The sequence below is a fragment of the Heterodontus francisci genome, chromosome 5 (genome assembly GCF_036365525.1).
Source record: "Heterodontus francisci isolate sHetFra1 chromosome 5, sHetFra1.hap1, whole genome shotgun sequence".
Classification (NCBI taxonomy): domain Eukaryota; kingdom Metazoa; phylum Chordata; class Chondrichthyes; order Heterodontiformes; family Heterodontidae; genus Heterodontus; species Heterodontus francisci.
Window position 1 is genome coordinate 193099367 of NC_090375.1, and position 8328 is coordinate 193107694.

Here is an 8328-nt window from a genome sequence, read left to right on the forward strand (position 1 = left end):
TTGTAATAGATAAAAGTTATGAATCCTACATGAATAAATATTTTTGATAACACAGCACAGTTGTTTATTCTTTTCCGCTTAGAATAAAGGAGGTAAGTGATTTCCCAGCAGGTCCCTGGGTCAGTGTGCTGTGCATTGTTGGAGCCGTGAAGTTAAAGAGTGCCACAGCTTGAATGGACTTGGTATGGACCGGGTGTGTGGCAGCAGAGAAAGTACAAGTAGACATAGACGTAAAAACACAAAATGCTGTAAAACACTCAGTGGGTCAGGCAACATCCATGGACAGAGAAACCAAGAGTTAATATGTTTCAGACCAAGCACCATTTATCAGAACTGGGAAAGTGTTAAACAGTTTTTAAACAAACACAGAGTGAGGGAGGGGAGGAAAAGAACAAAAGGGAAGATGGAGGTCGGGAATGATTAAATAACAACAACTTATCGTGCTTTAATGTAATCAAACTTCCCAAGGTGCAGCCATCCTCCAGTGAGACAGCTTAGGGAGGGGGAGAATCAGCCAGGTTCGCCTCTCGTGATCACCATCCAGTAACTGCTGGAAAGTGCCTGTGAGTGCGTAGATGTTGGGTGATGATCCATGTTCTCCGTCACTGGGCGAGCTGCAGTCATGCTCACACTTGAAGAACAGTCACCTGGCTGCTGACTGAACCAGTGGAACCACAGTGCGAACTGAGCTGATAGCTTTTGGAGCTGTGAGTGGGGGGGGGTTAGCAAATGGGGGAAAAGAAAATTGACACTAAAATAAAACAAACTATAAATATTGAACTCGCTGCTACCGTGACAATCTCCATCTAATGGTAACTCCACTATCATCCATTGATCACGTTCAAAGGCCCCAGGAAACAAATCCAGCATCTTACAACTAGACAACAGAGCAGATTTTATTCGCAATGTAAAGCTAGTGAGAGTTATGTGCACATCCAGATGTAATTGTCGATTCTAGTGTCCTCAACACACAGCTGACCCATTCCAGTCTATCCTGTTTTTGGTGAGGTACCATACCTCTGCTCTAATAACATCAACTTGGAGCAGGTCCTTCTCTAGACAGCTGTGTCAGCTACATTCCTCACCTTTCATGCTTGTTTTTATGTTATCCAGCGACCACTTCAATTAACACAGTTGTCTGGTTCATCATCAAGGAACTCTATGATAAATGGAATGTGTGTTAAAAGTTTTATAAGGCTCTGGTTAAGCCACAACTACTAGTATTACGTCCAGTTCTGATCACCACACTTTCAGAAGGCTGTGAGGGTCTTCGAAAGGATGCAGAGGAGGTTTCCCAGAATGCTTCCAGAGATGGAGGACTTTAGTTCCATGGTTAGACTGGAAAAGCTGGACTGTTCTTCCTGGAGCAACAGAGATTGAGGGAAGATTTGCTAGAGATGTACAAGTTTATGACAGGTTTAGATATGTTTCACAAGGAAAAACCATTCCCATTAGCTGATGGTACAAGGACTAGGGGATAGGGATTTAAGATTTTGGCCAAAAGATGCAGGGGGGGTTGTGAGGAAGAACATTTTTTTATGCAGCGGGTGGTAATGACCGGGAACTCACTGCCTTTGAGGGTGGTGGAAGTGGAGGCGATTAATGCTTTCAAAAGGAAATTGGATGGGCACTTGAGGGGAATAAACTTGCAGGGCTATGGGGATAGAGTGGGGGAATGGGACTAACTGGACTGCTCTGCAGAGAGCAAGCATGGACTCGATGAACTGAATGGCCTCCTGTGCCAACATGACTCTATGACTATGACTCTAAAATAGAGGGGAAAAAAATTCAAAATAAAGACTGATGTCGAACAGAGATATGCCCTTGTTCCACCTGTTACTTAGACCATCAGTAGACTGCAGACAGAGAAAGCCGGGGTATAGAATACAAGAGCAGGGAGGTTATGCTGGAACTGTATAACTCATTGGTTAGGCCACAACTTGAGTACTGTGTGCAGTTCCGGTCACCTCATTACAGAAAGGATGTAATTGCACTAGAGAGGGCACAGAGGAGGTTTATGAGGATGTTGCCAGGACTGGAAAAATGCAGCTATGAGGAAAGATTGGATAGGCTGGGGTTGTTCTCCTTGGAACAGAGAAGGCTGAGGGGAGATCTGATTGAAATGTACAAAATTTTGAGGGGCCTGGATAGAGTGGAGGTGAAGGGTCTATTCACCTTATCGGAGAGGTCAGTGACGAGGAGGCATAGATATAAAGATAGAAAAATTAGAGGGGAGGTGAGGAAAAACTTTTTCACCCAAAGGATGGTGATGGTCTGGAACTCACTGCCTGAAAGGGTAGTTGAGGCAGAAACCCTCAGCTCATTCAAAAAGGAGTCTGGATATGCACCTCAAGTGCTGTAAACTGCAGGGCTAGTGAGCAAATGTTGGAAGGTGGGATTAGAATATGTGGATCGTTTTTCAGCCGGCACAGACACAATGGGCCCGGTGGCCTCTTTCTGTGCCTTAAACATCCCATGATTCCATGACAGAGGGAGAGAGGTCCTGGGGACCGGGGACAGAGAAAAGGGACTGGGGACAGAGAGAGAGGTCCTGGGGACTGGGGACAGAGAAAGGGACTGGGGACTGGGGACAGAGAGAGAGGTCCTGGGGAATGGGGACAGAGAAAGGGACTGGGGACAGAGACAAAGGTCCGAGGGACTGGGGACAGAGAAAGGGACTGGGGACCGGGGACAGAGAAAGGGACTGGGGACAGAGAGAGAGGTCCTGAGGACTGGGGACAGAGAAAGGGACTGGGGACAGAGAGAGAGGTCCTGGGGAATGGGGACAGAGAAAGGGACTGGGGACTGAGACAAAGGTCCGAGGGATTGGGGACAGAGAAAGGGACTGGGGACAGGGAGAGAGGTCCTGGGGACTGGGGACAGAGAAAGGGACTGGGGACTGGGGACAGAGAAAGGGACTGGGGACTGAGACAAAGGTCCGAGGGACTGGGGACAGAGAAAGGTCCTGGGGACTGGGGACAGAGAAAGGGACTGGGGACTGGGGACAGAGAGAGAGGTCCTGGGGACTGGGGACAGAGAAAGGGACTGGGGACTGGAAACAGAGAGAGAGGTCCTGGGGACTGGGGACAGAGAAAGGGACTGGGGACAGAGAGAGAGGTCCTGGGGACTGGGGACAGAGAAAGGGACTGGGGACTGGAGACAGAGAGAGAGGTCCTGGGGAATGGGGACAGAGAAAGGGACTGGGGACTGGGAACAGAGAGAGAGGTCCTGGGGACTGGGGACAGAGAAAGGGACTGGGGACTGAGACAAAGGTCCGAGGGACTGGGGACAGAGAAAGACTGGGGACCGGGGACAGAGAAAGGGACTGGGGACAGAGAGAGAGGTCCTGAGGACTGGGGACAGAGAAAGGGACTGGGGACAGAGAGAGAGGTCCTGGGGAATGGGGACAGAGAAAGGGACTGGGGACTGAGACAAAGGTCCGAGGGATTGGGGACAGAGAAAGGGACTGGGGACAGGGAGAGAGGTCCTGGGGAATGGGGACAGAGAAAGAGACTGGGGACAGAGAGAGAGGTCCTGGGGAATAGGGACAGAGAAAGGGACTGGGGACTGGGGACAGAGAGAGAGGTCCTGGGGACTAGGGACAGAGAAAGGGACTGGGGACTGAGACAAAGGTCTGAGGGATTGGGGACAGAGAAAGGGACTGGGGACAGAGAGAGGTCCTGGGGAATGGGGACAGAGAAATGGACAGGGGACAGAGAGAGAGGTCCTGGGGAATGGGGACAGAGAAAGGGACTGGGGACTGGGGACAAAGAACAAACAAAGAACAAAGAACAGTACAGCACAGGAACAGGCCATTCGGCCCTCCAAGCCTGCACCGATCTTGATGCCTGCCTAAACTAAAACCTTCTGCACTTCTGGGGACCGTATCCCTCTATTCCCTTCCTATTCATGTATTTGTCAAGATGCCTCTTAAACATCGCTATCGTACCTGCTTCCACCACCTCCCCCGGCAGCAAGTTCCAGGCACTCACCAACCTCTGTGTAAAGAACGTGCCTCGCACATCCCCTCTAAACTTTGTCCCTCACACCTTAAACCAATGCCCCCTAGTAACTGACTCTTCCACCCTGGGAAAAAGCTTCTGACTATCCACTCTGTCCATGCCGCTCATAACTTTGTAAACCTCTATCATGTCGCCCCTCCACCTCCGTCGTTCCAGTGAAAACAATCCGAGTTTATCCAACCTCTCCTCATAGCTAATGCACTCCAGACCAGGCAACACCCTGGTAACCTCTTCTGTACCCTCTCCAAAGCCTCCACGGCCTTCTGGTAGTGTGACAACCAGAATTGCACGCAATATTCTAAGTGTGGCCTAACTAAGGTTCTGTACAGCTGCAACATGACTTGCCAATTTTTATACTCTATGCCCCGACCGATGAAGGCAAGCATGCCGTATGCCTTCTTGACTACCTTATCCACCTGCGTTGCCACTTTCAGTGACCTGTGGACCTGTACGCCCAGATCACTCTGCCTGTCAATACTCCTAAGGGTTCTGTCATTTACTGTATACCTCCCACCTACATTAGAACTTCCAAAATGCATTACCTCACATTTGTCCGGATTAAACTCCATCTGCCATTTCTCCGCCCAAGTCTCCAACCGATCTATATCCTGCTGTATCCTCTGACAATCCTCATCACTATCCGCAACTCCACCAACCTTTGTGTCGTCCGCAAACTTACTAATCAGACCAGCTACATTTTCCTCCAAATCATTTATATATACTACAAACAGCAAAGGTCCCAGCACTGATCCCTGCGGAACACCACTAGTCACATTCCTCCATTCAGAAAAGCACCTTTCCACTGCTACCCTCTGTCTTCTATGACTGAGCCAGTTCTGTATCCATTTTGTCAGCTCACCTCTGACCTCGTGTGACTTCACCTTTTGTACAAGTCTGCCATGGCGGACCTTGTCAAAGGCTTTACTGAAGTCCATATAGATAACATCCACTGCCTTTCCTTCATCAATCATCTTCGTCACTTCCTCAAAAAACTCAATCAAATTAGTGAGACACGACCTCCCCTTCACAAAAGCATGCTGTCTCTCGCTAATAAGTTCGTTTGTTTCCAAACTGGAATGTGGACAGAGAGAGAGGGTCTGGGGACAGGGAGAGAGGGACTGGGGACAGAGAGAGAGGTCCTGGGGACTGGGGACAGAGAAAGGGACTGGGGACTGGAGACAGAGAGAGAGGTCCTGGGGAATGGGGACAGAGAAAGGGACTGGGGACTGGGAACAGAGAGAGAGGTCCTGGGGACTGGGGACAGAGAAAGGGACTGGGGACTGAGACAAAGGTCCGAGGGACTGGGGACAGAGAAAGGGACTGGGGACCGGGGACAGAGAAAGGGACTGGGGACAGAGAGAGAGGTCCTGAGGACTGGGGACAGAGAAAGGGACTGGGGACAGAGAGAGAGGTCCTGGGGAATGGGGACAGAGAAAGGGACTGGGGACTGAGACAAAGGTCCGAGGGATTGGGGACAGAGAAAGGGACTGGGGACAGAGAGAGAGGTCCTGGGGAATGGGGACAGAGAAAGAGACTGGGGACAGAGAGAGAGGTCCTGGGGAATAGGGACAGAGAAAGGGACTGGGGACTGGGGACAGAGAGAGAGGTCCTGGGGACTAGGGACAGAGAAAGGGACTGGGGACTGAGACAAAGGTCTGAGGGATTGGGGACAGAGAAAGGGACTGGGGACAGAGAGAGGTCCTGGGGAATGGGGACAGAGAAATGGACAGGGGACAGAGAGAGAGGTCCTGGGGAATGGGGACAGAGAAAGGGACTGGGGACTGGGGACAAAGAACAAACAAAGAACAAAGAACAGTACAGCACAGGAACAGGCCATTCGGCCCTCCAAGCCTGCACCGATCTTGATGCCTGCCTAAACTAAAACCTTCTGCACTTCCGGGGACCGTATCCCTCTATTCCCTTCCTATTCATGTATTTGTCAAGATGCCTCTTAAACATCGCTATCGTACCTGCTTCCACCACCTCCCCCGGCAGCAAGTTCCAGGCACTCACCAACCTCTGTGTAAAGAACGTGCCTCGCACATCCCCTCTAAACTTTGTCCCTCACACCTTAAACCAATGCCCCCTAGTAACTGACTCTTCCACCCTGGGAAAAAGCTTCTGACTATCCACTCTGTCCATGCCGCTCATAACTTTGTAAACCTCTATCATGTCGCCCCTCCACCTCCGTCGTTCCAGTGAAAACAATCCGTGTTTATCCAACCTCTCCTCATAGCTAATGCACTCCAGACCAGGCAACACCCTGGTAACCTCTTCTGTACCCTCTCCAAAGCCTCCACGGCCTTCTGGTAGTGTGACAACCAGAATTGCACGCAATATTCTAAGTGTGGCCTAACTAAGGTTCTGTACAGCTGCAACATGACTTGCCAATTTTTATACTCTATGCCCCGACCGATGAAGGCAAGCATGCCGTATGCCTTCTTGACTACCTTATCCACCTGCGTTGCCACTTTCAGTGACCTGTGGACCTGTACGCCCAGATCACTCTGCCTGTCAATACTCCTAAGGGTTCTGTCATTTACTGTATACTTCGCACCTACATTAGAACTTCCAAAATGCATTACCTCACATTTGTCCGGATTAAACTCCATCTGCCATTTCTCCGCCCAAGTCTCCAACCGATCTATATCCTGCTGTATCCTCTGACAATCCTCATCACTATCCGCAACTCCACCAACCTTTGTGTCGTCCGCAAACTTACTAATCAGACCAGCTACATTTTCCTCCAAATCATTTATATATACTACAAACAGCAAAGGTCCCAGCACTGATCCCTGCGGAACACCACTAGTCACATTCCTCCATTCAGAAAAGCACCTTTCCACTGCTACCCTCTGTCTTCTATGACTGAGCCAGTTCTGTATCCATTTTGTCAGCTCACCTCTGACCTCGTGTGACTTCACCTTTTGTACAAGTCTGCCATGGCGGACCTTGTCAAAGGCTTTACTGAAGTCCATATAGACAACATCCACTGCCCTTCCTTCATCAATCATCTTCGTCACTTCCTCAAAAAACTCAATCAAATTAGTGAGACACGACCTCCCCTTCACAAAAGCATGCTGTCTCTCGCTAATAAGTTCGTTTGTTTCCAAACTGGAATGTGGACAGAGAGAGAGGGTCTGGGGACAGGGAGAGAGGGACTGGGGACAGAGAGAGAGGATCTGGGGACAGAGAAAGAGGGATTGGGGACTGGGGACAGAGAGAGAGGGACTGGGGACAGGGAGAGAGGACCTGGGGACAGAAAGAGAGGGACTGGGGACAGAGAGAGAGGATCTGCAGACAGAGAGAGAGGGACTGGGGACTGGCGACAGAGAGAGAGAGAGAGAGGTACTGGGGACAGAGGGAGTGATCCTGGGGACTGGGGACAGACAGCAACTAGGAACAGAGAGAGAGGGATTGGGTACAGAGAGAGAGAGCAACTGGGGACTGAGGACAGAGAGAGGGACTGGGGACAGAGAAAGAGGGACTGGGGACTGACGACAGAGAGAGAGTGGTACTGGGGACAGAGGGAGAGATCCTGGGGACTGGGGACAGAGAGAGAGGTACTGGGGACAGAGAGAAAGGGACAGGGGACTGGGTCAGAGAGCGAGGTACTAGAGACTGGGGACAGAAAGAGAGGGACTGGGGACAGAGGGAGAGATTCTGGGGACTGGGGACAGAGAGAGAGCAACTGGGGACTGAGGACAGAGAGAGAGGGACTGGGGACTGGGGACAGAGAGAGAGGAATTGGGGACAGAGAAAGAGGGACTGGGGACTGGCGACAGAGAGAGAGGTACTGGGGACAGAGAGAAAGGGACTGGGGACTGGGTCAGAGAGCGAGGTACTAGGGACGGGGGACAGAAAGAGAGGGACTGGGGACAGAGGGAGAGATCCTGGGACTGGGGACAGAGAGAGAGGAACTGGGGACTGAGGACAGAGAGAGAGGGACGGGACAGAGAGAGAGGCACTGGGGATAGAGGGAGAGATCCTGGGGACTGGGGACAGAGAGAGATGTACTGGGGACAGAGAGAGAGGTCCTGGGACTGGGGACAGAGAAAGGGACTGGGGACTGGAGACAGAGAGGGAGGTCTTGGGGATTGGGGACAGAGAAAGGGACTGGGGACTAGGGACAGAGAGAGAGGTCCTGGTGACTGGGGACAGTGAGAGGGGGATTAGGGACTGGGGACAGAGAGAGAGCAACTGGAGACTGGGGACAGAGGGAGAGGAACTGGGGACAGAGAAGATAAGACTGGGGACTGGCAACAGAGAGAGAGGTACTAGGGACTGGGGACAGAAAGAGAGGGAC